Genomic DNA, 13,476 nt, shown 5'->3' with positions numbered 1-13,476 from the left:
CCATCTGCTGCCAGGAACGACCTCCCATCGCCCAGTGCACTCACACAGGGAGGGCCTTCTCAGGGTGCCTTCGGCTAGACGAAGTCGGCTGGCGACCCCCAGGGGGAGGGTCTTCTCTGTGGGAGCGCCGGCCCTGTGGAATTAACTTCCCCTTGAGCTCCGGATGGCCCCTGATCTCCGGTCCTTTCGTTGCAGCCTTAAAACATTTCCATCAGTCTGACCTGGACTGACCATAGGGATTTTTAAATAGAATATTTTTAATACTTTATCATTGGGGCTTGTTAGTTTAATCTTTTTTAACATTTGTATTATTATGTTTTATTGGTGTTAGCCGCCCTGAGTCCTTTGGGAGATAGGGCGGCATGTAAGTCCCAAAAATAAATAAAATAAATAAATAAATTGTACATTCTAACACTGCCACCACAACTCATAATTTATGTTCTGCAACTAATTGGGTTATAAGATTTTGTTTTTCTTGACATTTGAAATGCCAATGGTTCTAATGCTATAAAAAATGTAGTTTCCATCTTCAAAAAGGGAAAAAATGGATCCAGGAAACTATAGAGCTATCAACCTGACCCTCAATACCTGGGAAGATTCTAGAAAAGGTAAGCAATGAACCAGTGAACACCTAGAGTCAAACAAAATCATTACCAAAAGCCAATGTGGATTTGTCAAAAACAGATCACGCCAGGCAAGTCTTACTGCATTCTTTGACCAAGTGACAAAATTAGTGGACCAGAGAAATGCTGTGGATATAATTTACTTGGACGTCAGTAAGGCATTCGATAAACTTACTACTTGATAAGATAGAAAAATGTGGGTTAGACAGCATCACTACCAGATAGATTTGTAGCTGGCTGACCAGCCATACTCAACGTGTGGTCTTCAATAGAACTGCATCTACAAGGAAATGTGTAGTGGAGTGCCCCAAGGCTCTATTCTGGGCCCTGTGCTCACCAAACATATTCAACAATGATTTGGATGAGGGGATAGATGGGGAACTCATCAAATTTGCAGACGACACCAAGCTGGCAGGAATAGCCAACACTCCAGAAGACAGGCTTAAGATACAGGAGGATCTTGACAGACTTGAACACTGGGTGCTATCTGTCGCGGAACAATTAACAGTCCGACCAGAGGTGGATGGACCGTGGTTCATCTGCATGGTCAATATCAAAGAAAAGAAATCCAAGGCATATTCTATAGCAAAACTTTTAATGAGAAAACAAAAGACCTAGACTGACCACTTTCTCTCGTCAGGCAGAAGAAGAAAGGTAAAACTGAAACTAAACTTTTTTTAGGCCTGCGCACAAAACAGTTTAAAACCAAAACATTGGCTGGACATAGCTAGAGTCACTATGGTTACAAGATAAGATAAGGTGCAGAGCAGAAAGAGATGTACACTTAGGAATGAGCGAAGCTGGCAAAACTAAAAAAACACGCAGTGACATCCCCTTCTTTTGTCAGCGAAGCAGAAAATCAGATAATTTATTATTATTTATTAATTTAATTTATATACCGCCCTTCTCCCGGAGGACTCAGGGCGGTACATAAAAACTAGATACAAAAATTAAAAATTATTAAAACGTGATTAAACAATGCCCATAATAAATTAATACAGATTAAAAATTGAAGTTCATTTATAAAAATCCCACCCCGTCCCATCAGGCCAGGCCAGGCCAGCTTGTTTAAAGAGATGGGTTTTAAGATCGCGCCGGAAGGAGCGGGGATCGGGCACCATCCGGAGCTCGACCGGAAGATGGTTCCATAAATCCGGTGCACCCACAGAAAACGCCCTCCCCCTGGGGGCCACCAGTCGGCATTCTTTGACCGGTGGCACCCTGAGGAGGCCCTCTCTGTGGGAGCGTACTGGGCGGAGGGAAGTTGATGCCGGCTGCAGGTGCTCCCCAAGGTATTCCGGACCCATGCCAGATAAGATAAGGCACATCTTCTTGCGCAGGTACTCGTGTTGGGCTGTAGGAAGTGGTTTGTTCAGCATATCAGCAATTTGGTCATGTGTAGGCACATACTGCAATTTGACAAAACCTTGTTTAACTGCTTGTCTTATATTTTGGTAACGGATGTCAATGTGTCTAGACCTGGAACCTGTAAAGCGATTCTCAGATATATAGACCACAGATTTGTTGTCCTCCATCACAGTGATTGGTCAAATCGGAGGTGTCCAGATATCTGTGACTAAGAAATCAAACCACGTTAGAGAATTACATGCATCTGAAACACAAGCATACTCAGCTTCTGTAGAAGAACAAGAAACAAAATTCTGTTTACGCACATGCCAGTAAACAGGACATCCATTCAAAAACATCATATAACCTGAAGTGCTTTTACGTGATTTCTTATCACTTGCCCAATCGGAATCTGCATAACAACATAACTCTGCATAGTCAGTATGTGTGGGTTCTAACAACAACTTCATGTCTTTGGTGTGTTTTAGATACCTCAATAATTTCTTAACACATGTCCAATGAAACTGTTTTGCCTTGGCTACGTGTCGTGATAGGAGATTAACACTAAGTGCAATGTCAGGTCTAGTCCAACTACTAAATATATAGCAGCGACCCAATGACTGAGCGATAAAGTGTTTGATCCTCGAACTCAGGACTCGGTTCATGTGTCAAGTTGTGAAAGTCAGTTTGCATGGGTATACTCACAGGTTTAGCATCCTTCATGTTGCAGTGATGCAATAGTTGTTCAATCTTATCTTCCTGTGTAAGACTGAACCCCTTCTGAGTTTTGGTAACTTGAACACCTAAATAAATGTTAATATGTCCTAAAGACCTCAATGTGAAAAACTGTTGTAAAGCGTTAGCAAAACATTCACTCATCTGCTTATTTGGACCAATATAAACAATATCATCAACATAAACAAGAATTATCTCATACCTATTATCAGATCTTTTGTAAACACGCGTTCATCTGTTTCAGACTTAATAAAGCCCATTGAATTTAGTTTGTCAGAAAGACATAAGTACCACATTAAACCAGACTGTTTCAGACCATAAAGACTTTTGTGTAGAAAACAAGTATCCCCTTCTTGCTGTCGGAAACCTGGAGGACCTTTGACATAAATTTCTTCATCAAGATCAGCGTGTAGATAAGCTGTTTCAACATCAAACTGGAAAACTTCTAGGCCAAGGATAGTTGCAGTGGCTAAGGCGATTTTCACACTCTCCGTCCGCACTGTGGGTGAATAAGTATTTGTATAGTCCTCAGGATAACGTTGAGCGAAACCCTGGGCTACAAGTCTGGCCTTGTACAACGATTCACCATTTGGCTTCTTTTTAATTCTGTAGACCCACCGAGTGCCAATAACTTTCTTGTTTGCTGGAGGGCTTGCAGGCATAAACACCTGAAGCTTCTTTAGACTGTCCATTTCAGCCTGCATTGCCTCAAACCATTTATCTTGCTCTGCTTCAGGAAGATGTTTGATTTGTGTGAATGTCTCAGGAGGAAGTGTAACATTACAAATCAAAGGTAAAGGTGCTTTTGTTACTTGCCACGAATATCGCTTTGGAGGAATTCCCTTTGTGGTCCTCTTGGAACGTCTCGGAACAACCGTCCATTCTTCTTCCGTTTCGTCCTCGTCTTCATCATCGTCGCCAGCGGCAGCATCGGTGGCTTGCGAAGACGGAACAATGGGTTGAGTAGAACTCGTGGAAGGAACATTCGCCTGTGCATCTTGACCATCAGGCTGCGTGGCATCAGCAGCATCATCTCTAGGAAAATAAACTCCAGGATCGTTAGAATGAATCCTTGACCAGTCAGCATCTTCCTCAAAAACAGCAGATTGTGAAATCACTATTACATGATGAGAGTCAATATATTTGCTCCATTTTGAATTATCATCAATGCCCATATATCTCATCCTTTTTGCTGCAGGACCCCCTTTCTTTCTTTGGGCTAAAGGAATATTGACCATAGCATAGGAACCAAAAATATGGAGATGTGAGAGGTCAGGCTTGTGTCCATATAACATGAAATAAGGGGTCTGATTTATCACACTACTCCAAGTGCGGTTGATGATATGGTTAGCATATTTGATAGCTTCACCCCAGTATGGAAGACTGAGGTTAGCATCTTCAAGAAGGCAACGCATCATGGTATGCAGAACTCCATTTCTGCGTTCTGCCACTCCATTCTGAGCTGGAGTGTAAGGAGCTGAGGTCTGGTGTAGTATCCCATTCTTACGCATCCAGTCCTGAAAACACCGAGACATGAATTCAGCACCACGATCACTCTGAATTCTGGCGATGCTGACTTCGAATTGGGTATAGACAAGATTGGCAAAGTCTTTAAAGATCTGAAAGGTCTCAGATTTTTCTCTCATAGGAAATACATAACCATATCTAGAGTAATTATCAACAATTGTCAAGAAATATTTTTTACCACCAATTGTTGGTGCAAAAAGACCCACTATGTCAGTGTGTACCAAATCAAAAATGCGTGTTGACAGGCGTGTAGCGCGTTTTGGAATTGCTGCTGCTTTAGATTTGGCTTTCTTGCAGACAGCACAGTCCAAGAACACCTTACACCCCTTAAGATCCAAACCTCTTGCGAACTCTAGCATCTTCTTCAGAACACGGAAACTGGCATGACCTAATTTTCTATGCCACTTATGGATACACCTGGAATGCAAAGGTTTACCTGTTAGTGAATTCTCAACATTAGCATTTTTATTAGGAACCTCAGGCTTGCTGTGAGCAACCTGTGTCTTATTTGTCCTTTTATTGGCTTTAGGAGCCTTTGAAGTAGCAACAGGATCTCTCTCTTGGACATCTCTCACTGGGCCTGTGCTCTCCCTTTTTGGAGCTTGTATACTTGCCTGCTCTTGCGGCTTAGACTTTGGTTTTAAGTAATAAACACCATCAATCAACATGGTTTCAGCAACAATATCTCCATCTTTAACTACATAACTTGCTTTTTCGAGATGGTGTACCTGGAATTTTGACACCCTAGACAAGTGACTCTGACTAAGCAAATTACTACTGGCAGATGGAACGTAGTAAACATCGGGAATGAATGCACCGAGCTCTTCAATATAAACAGTTCCTTTTCCCATGACCTGAACAGGATGATTTGAAAAAGAGTAAAGTTCACGAAATTCAGGTTCAGGCTCGTGCATCTCTGTGTAAAGCTCTTTTCTGTAGGTAACATGTAATGCTGCTCCGCTGTCCAAAGTCCAAAGTAGGCGTCTGTTGTACTCTGGTTGAGGCTGTGGATCATTGGTTACAACCAATGTGGCAAATGGAGCTTGAGGATCACGCCTGGGACCACGACCATGACCTTGTCATCCGCCTTTACCTCTGCCTCCTCTGGAATCTGTTCCTCTGGGCTGGTACATGACGGGCGCTGGAAACCGTTGGGGACAATCCCGGGTGGCATGTCCCACACGATTGCAGATGTAGCATCTTGGCATCCTTGGAACGTAGGCTCTTCCATGGAAGGGACGCCTCACTGGAGCCTTCAATGCAGGTGGTTCCCTGAAATGTGGCGCGGCTTGCATAAGTGCCTCTTCTTCGGTTAAAATTCTGCATACATGATCCACTGTGCGTTGAGCAATGGGCGCTTGATTAATCTTAGAAATAGCATCTTTCCATTCATAATTCAAAGAGTTAATGATAATGCTGATCATTTGAAAGTCATCAATAGGATAGCCTTTTTCACCCAATTCTTTTCTTATTCCTTTCATTTTAGTTAAGTGTTCTCCAATATGCTCACCAGGTTTTAATCTAGAACCATGGAACTCAGACAAAAGTAAACACGTAGACTCAATGGACGTAGGCCGGTAACATGTTTCTAATTGAGCCCAAATTTGTTGGGCAGTTGCATCTTGTGAAAAAGTGAGCTGCAATTCAGTGTCCATGGACATCAATAACGTTGTGCATGCTCTATTATTCAAGTCCCTTATGTCAGGAGGCCATGGCTGGGCAGGAGGATTAAACACCATCACATGGGTACCTTCTCTACAAAGCAAAAGTCGAACTTCACTGACCCATGCCCTGTAATTCTGTCCTGACCGCTTCAGTTTTGAATCACCAGCCAGTGGTACAATAGAGGATGCCTGTTGAGGAACATGCAATTGGGGTACTGGCTGTGCAGGTTGTGCAATTGGGACTTGGCCTGCAGCAGGCGCTGGTTGTACAGGCTGTGCCATCCGGACATAACCAGCAGGGGGCACCTGTGGTGCCTGTGCCAGGGCCTGCGGCAGTTGCACTGAAGCTGCTACAGGTACTGATGCTGGGGGTGGCTGTACTTGAGCTGCAATACCACCCTGGCCAGCAGAAGATGCTGGTGCTTGAGCTGCTACATTAAGTTGGCCTGCAGTTAGCACTGGCCTTTGTATTTGAGGAACCAGTGGAGGCTGCACTTGGGGTGAAGGCTGCTGTGCTCCATCTGAGACAGGAACTTTAATAGTAGCAGTATTAATATGCATTCTAGCTGAAGCTCCCAATGAATGAGGAGGTGTGGCAGCTTGAAGCGATGCCTGCTGAAGGGATATCTGTGAAACTGCATTCTGCATTCTTTGAAACAGAAAACAGTCAGGCTCCCATTCGTGTGACACAAGATTCCACTGTGACGTGCCTCTGTCTTTGAGGGAGAAGGCACAATGGTGATCCCTTGTGGGTGTGGCTTTGCATGTGAAGAGGGAGGCAAAATGGCCGATTCTGAAAACTGAATGCCAGCAGAGGCTCTCCCATGCTTTTTATACCATGCTGCACACAACTTTGCGTTTAGTAGCTCCTTCTCTAAAATTTCAATTTGTTCATAATAACTTTGCAAAGTCTTCTCCTGCACAGTTTGCCCAGGGCTTGGAGAATAATAGCTCACTTCCTTCCCTAGTGAAGCCTTAGGTCTAGCACCAAACCTCTCATAATCAGCCTGATCCCCATGAGCAGAGGTTACAACTGGGGCATCAGCTTGAGAGTCTGTAAAAACAGAAAATGGTGAAACTGACCTTGGCTCAGAGGCTGCTTCTCCAAAACGTGTAGCTGATGCCAACGGAGTCTGTAAACTTGAAGGAAGATCTCTCTGTGGAACGGCTGTCTCCTCCTCAGCAGAGGGATAACCGGTTTTCTTCTTTCTGCTTTTACTTGGCATATTTGTCAGCAATGAATCACAGCCTCCTCAGTGCCGGACTAACTGCCTAGCTAATTGCCTATCAATAAATCTTGAAAATAAAAATAAACCATCCTCGGGAACCAAATGTCACGGAACAATTAACAGTCCGACCAGAGGTGGATGGACCGTGGTTCATCTGCATGGTCAATATCAAAGAAAAGAAATCCAAGGCATATTCTATAGCAAAACTTTTAATGAGAAAACAAAAGACCTAGACTGACCACTTTCTCTCGTCAGGCAGAAGAAGAAAGGTAAAACTGAAACTAAACTTTTTTTAGGCCTGCGCACAAAACAGTTTAAAACCAAAACATTGGCTGGACATAGCTAGAGTCACTATGGTTACAAGATAAGATAAGTTGCAGAGCAGAAAGAGATGTACACTTAGGAATGAGCGAAGCTGGCAAAACTAAAAAAACACGCAGTGACACTATCTAACAAGATGAAATTCAATGGTGAAAAAAGTAAAGATTCTTCATTTAGGCATGAAAAACCAAAGGTACAGGTACCTTGCTCAATAATAGCAACTGTGAGAGGGATCTCGGAGTCCTAGTGCACAATTACTTAAGTATGAGCCAGCAGTGGGCTGCAGCTGCCAAAAAGCCAAAGCTAGGCTGCATTAACAGAGGGATAGAATCAAGATCACGTGAAGTTTTAATACCACTTTACAATGCGCAGAAGGAGAAAAATCACATAGCAAGGCAGTTTATTTTTACATTTTGAAAGGGCAATCAAAGCAAATCAGGAATATATGCTTAATGACTGTTCAAAGTTAAGGTGGACTCTTGAAAAGCTATTTATGATCCAGTTTTGAAGTTCCAACATTGCGTGCACAAATACACACACATGCACATACTCCACTTAACAACTGGAGTTGTTTAATGACCACCACCACAAAAAACATTTGGCAGCTGCAGCTGCCAAAAAAGCCAACACAGTGCTAGGCTGCATTAACAGAGGGATAGAATCAAGATCACGTGAAGTACTAATACCACTTTACAATGCCTTGGTAAGGCCACACCTGGAATACTGCATCCAGTTTTGGTCACCACGATGTAAAAAAGATGTTGAGACTCTAGAAAGAGTACAGAGAAGAGCATCAAAGATGATTGGGGGGACTGGAGGCTAAAACATAAGGAACGGTTGCTGGAATTGGGCATGTCTAGTCTAATTAAGATAAGGACGAGAAGTGACATGATAGCAGTGTTCCAATATCTTGGGCTGCCACAAAGAAGGAGTCAAGCTATCTCCAAAGCACCTGAAAGCAGGACAAGAAGCAACGGATGGAAACTAATCAAGGAGAGAAGCAACCTAGAACTAAGGAGAAACTTCCTGACAGAACAATTAAATCAGTGGAACAACCTGCCTCCAGAAGCTGTGAATACTCGCAACATTGGAAGTTTTAAAGAGACTGGACAGCCATTTGTCTGAAATGATATGGGGTTTCCCTGCCTGAGCAGGGGGTTGGACTAGAAGATCTCCAACTTCATTATTGTTGTTGTTGTTGTTGTTATTTTCAGGTCAGTCATAATTTTGAATGGTTGCTAAGCGATGGGTCCTAAGTCAGGGGCTATCTGTACTATTCTGTACATTCTTTTACCTTAACATCATCATCACCATTATCATCAGAGAAATGACACCCTTGTTCTATTCTCTTCAATATAATTCATTGCTATGAAGCAAGAGCACTATAATTTTAACTTTTTTTTGTTTATACTTTGTGTCTAGGTAAAAAATTAGGAACACAGCCCAATTTTTGAGAACCAGAAACAAATCCATTCAAAACAGTTAAAAGTCCTTTCACCCTCAAGAAAAATAATGGCCAATTTTGGTCTGATTCATCTCATCAGTAAATTTAAAATACACATATAGTATTATTTCTTATGTCTTTGGTACAAAGCCTGTCTGATTTTGAAGTATCATCTCAATTTAAAAGCTAAGATTGCCATGAAGAGTCATGAGATCCACATTTAATAATGAGATGAATTTATGTTTCAGGATGAGTCAAATCCTTTCCTTTAGGAATCAAGGGAATACAATCTTTTTTATTTCTAAATTAATCTGACTTTTCCAACTACAGTGAGGGGAAAAAATAATTTGATCCCCTGCTGATTTTGTATGTTTGCCCACTGACAAAGAAATGATCACTCTATAAATTTAATGGTAAGTTTATGAAGTGACGCCAAAACCAGTGGAATCTGTGTGCGCGTCTGCCTTGCTGTGTTTGGTGGCGCTTCGGTGCCAGCCAGCCACCTCAGATCAGCTGCAGCATGCTCCGGAGAGGATGGGTGAGGTTTGGGGGATGGTCTATCCCCATTCATAGCATGGCTGCCATCCAATTGCCACGCCGCCAATGCAGCGGCAGGGAAGGCAGAAGGCAATCCCGTCCACGAGGTCAGCCTGGTGGGGGTGGGGTGGGAAACCGAGCAATGCCAAAAACAGTGCTCGGAGCCTCCAGGAGCTGCAGGGATCTGCGGGTGCCTTTTGCAGTCATTGTCCTGCAACGTGCAGCCTCTCCATCGCTCGGGCTTCCTGAAGGGGATGGGCACCACAGCCCACCACAGCTGAAGAGTTTAGTTAAGCCACAAAGTTGAATGCACACATAAAGCAGTGGTACGCCCTGAGCGAGGAAGCAGCATGAGCTTTGAGAGTGCGAGTGCCAGTATTTCCACGGCTCATGCACAGAATTCGCACTGCCCCTTCCCACTGGCATCCAAGGAGGCTAATTGTGGTAAATACAAATAATTTTTTTGAAAAATAAAAGGACCAATTACAATATTGATGATCAATGTAAATGAAAAGGCAGTTTCCAAAGCCTTCCTCCCCATCGAGGGAAACCTGAGTCCCCTGGAGGGGGGCACCAGCCGGGCTGGGCCTTGTAATGAAAAAATAAAATATCCCCTGAAAATAAGCTCTAATGGGTCTTTGGGGCCAAAAATAATTATAAGACCCAGGCGTATTTTCAGGGAAACATGGTACTTAGTGGCCTCACTCCCTTTCCCATATGCATCAATCAGGAAACTAGAGAGATGAAGCATCTATTCCTGAAATTATCTCTGAGAAACACCACCTAGTTTTCACCAGTGACATGATTGAAGGTGCCAAATCTCCGTTTGGTTTCCATCACTTGGACAATTGGGGAGGAAGAAAGTTGAACTGGAAGGAAGTTGAACGAAAACCAGACGTATTCTGGAAAACACATATCACCAGATCACCGAACTCAACAAAAAATTAGGTATCGGTCTGCTGAACCAGTGCGAACTGGCTGAATCCCACCGGTTAGAAGCTCTGAAACTTTTTTTCTAAAGGAAAGTAATAATAGAACCCCAGATGGATGCCTTGAATGCATTCCAGGGATTGGAAAGAAGTACTTGGGTGCAGTGCAGTCAGTGAACAAATAACATCCATGGGCAACCCTTTAATGCGAGTTACCATGTTTATGCTCCAGCCACTGATGCAGAAGAGGAGGTTCATGAGTTTTATAGCTAAGTGCAATCTGAAATTGGACTCAGAACATACAAAGAAATATGAGTTGAAAATAGTGAGGAAAATATACAAATAAACAACCAAAGAGGAGAACATCTTAGTTACTATGATTTCGGAACTTCCGGTTGGTCGCCATTTCTTTCGGACAGGAGAGTTCCTTTCTCTGGAAATCTCCTGCATGTTGGAGGAGGGGGGACACCGCAACAGCGCTGCAGGCACTCCAAAAAACCTCAGATCGAGCGTTCTGAGGACGTGAGATTCGGTTGGCACCATGGACGTCTCCCCTGCTCCTAGGTAGACCCTAGTAAGGGCTGCTGAAAGCGAGCGGGGTGGGAGACGTGGTGCTGTGAATCTTCTTTGCTACCTTCAGCGTGTGAAGCTGCAAGTTCTGAAGGATGTGGAGCGACCAATTTCTCTGTTAGAAATTAAGATAATTTGGACAGTTGAATACCATGAGTAGAAGAATCTTAAAACAAAATTTGGACTTGATTTGGATTGCAGAAGGGAAGCTAAAAACGGAGGTCGGTCCCTCTCCGCTGCGGCAAAACTGAAAGCAATTGCCTGATAAGCTGCAGCTGTAAAAAGACTCTTGAGCTTTTCAAACCTCCAAGTTTCTGTTTTTTTTAAAAAAAAAAAACCTCCCCTGAAGCAGGGTGAGGGGGAGAGAGACTCTTTAGACATAAAATCCCTGCGAAAGTTGTGAAAATAAATAAAAGTCAAGCCGACTCTCTCCCTGGGAGGGAGACCTGGTCAGGCAGCAGACTCCATTGTGATGCAATAAGGAGATTGGAAGTCTTTGATCCTCGTTTCCTATTGGAACTTTTGATGTTACTGTGACGGTCTGAAATGTTGCAATCGAACCTTTAAGGATCAGACTTGCTACATACTGACGTTCTCATCGGTTTTGTAACATAAATTACTTCTTTAAAAAAACTGCCTGTTTGAGCGGAACTGGTGCTCTGGCTGTTGCAACTGGTTGATTGCAGCGAGAAAACAGAGACCTAGATATCTTAAACTGTTGAGCCTTTAGTTTGTTATGGCTGCGGAGGCTTCAAACGCACCAAAAACAAGAAGGAAACTCTCTGCCTCCCCAACCCTTGAAGAGGAAGTGCTTAAAATGTTACATGTATTAAAGGAGGGGCAGGACAGATTGCAAGAGACACAGGATAAACACACAGAGGAATTTAAAGAGATAAAAAAGGAAATTGGCTTCCTGAATAAGGAAATTCAACAGGTTAAGACAGAAGTTTCAGAAGTGGATACAAGAGTTACTCAATTGGAAATAGGACGTGTTCAGGATCTGGAAAGACAACAGTACCAAGCCCAGGTAGCAATTGCTTTCCTGCAGATGAAGGAGAGGGAAATGAACTTAAGAATTCGAGGGTTTCCCGAAATAGAACAAGATAACTTAAAGGCAACAATAATCCAGGAATTTGAAGCATCGTGGGATCTGACAAAAGAAGAATTGGAAACAATAATAGTGAAGGCCTATAGATTTGGAGTGAAACCAAAGAAGAGAGATTCGAAATTTATAAGTGATTGTATGGTGGTTTTTCAAACTAAAGAACAAAGAGATAAAATTTTGGGACTTCACTATCAAAAGAATTTGAAAGTCCAAGAGCAACAGGTGGTCCTTTATAAGGATATCCCAAAATTTTTCTTGGATTTAAGAAGCAATTACACAGATTTGGTTAGTGCCTTAAGAAAGAAAAGGATCTATTTCCGTTGGGAATTCCCCGAAGGATTATATTTTAAATATCAACAGAAGATTCGAATTCGAACATTGGGAGAGAAGGAAAGATTTCTGGAAAAGAACGTAAAAGATCTTGAATTGGAAGCAGGAGCAAGACCTGGTCCATAACTGGAATTACCACCTCTTTTTGACGTAGGGCTGCTAGGAGCCGGGGCAGGAGCTAAGCCAAGAGCAGTACAGTAAAATAATATGGCACTAAGAATCTTATCATGGAATGTGAATGGTTTAAATTCGAAACCTAAAAGAAATCGAATCCATCACGTGTTGCAAAAACAGAATTTGGATGTGATATGCCTACAAGAAACACATGTGATGAGAACTCATAGATTAGGTCAAGAATTTATCTCGGCAGACAAAGTTAAGAAACGAGGAGTAGTGATTTATGTTAAAGAGAAATTTGAAGCAAAATTATTGTTTAAAGATGAGGGAAGATGTCTTGCAGTTGAAATAACAGCACAAGGCGATAAGTTGTTGATGCTTGGAATTTACGCACCAAATGAAGGTAAGGCTCAATTTTACAAGAAGATACACAATGTACTTTTGGAATATATGGATTATAAGATAATCTTGATGGGAGACTTGAATGGAGTAGTCTCCACATTGATGGATAGATCACAAAGACAGAAGATTTCTAATGATGGAAGACTACCAAAGACTCTTTGAAATGATGGATAATTTTGATATGATTGATACTTGGAGATTGAAAAACCCATTGGAGAAAGACTTCACGTTTTTCTCTGACGCAAATAAATCGTGTTCCTGCCTTGATTATATATGGACAACAAGAGATTTGGCCATGAGAATAAACAAATCAGAGATTTGCACAAAGACCTGTTCTGACCATAACGCTGTGCTGCTGGAATTAAAATTGTTTCTACAGGGTTCATTTAGATGGAGAATGAATGAAGCCTTTCTGAGAAGTGAGCAGATTGTTGAGAAGGCCCAAAAAACCATAAGAGACTATTTGAGATAAATTTGAATACAGAGGTAGAAAAAAGGGTCATCTGGGACGCAAGTAAGGCGGTCATGAGAGGTTTTTTGATTCAACAGAATGTAATAAGGAAGAAGGCCCAAAATGAAAAGAAAGATACCATTTT

The sequence above is a fragment of the Vipera ursinii genome (assembly GCF_947247035.1).
Source record: "Vipera ursinii genome assembly, chromosome: 2".
Lineage (NCBI taxonomy): Eukaryota > Metazoa > Chordata > Lepidosauria > Squamata > Viperidae > Vipera > Vipera ursinii.
This window is presented reverse-complemented; position numbering follows the sequence as displayed.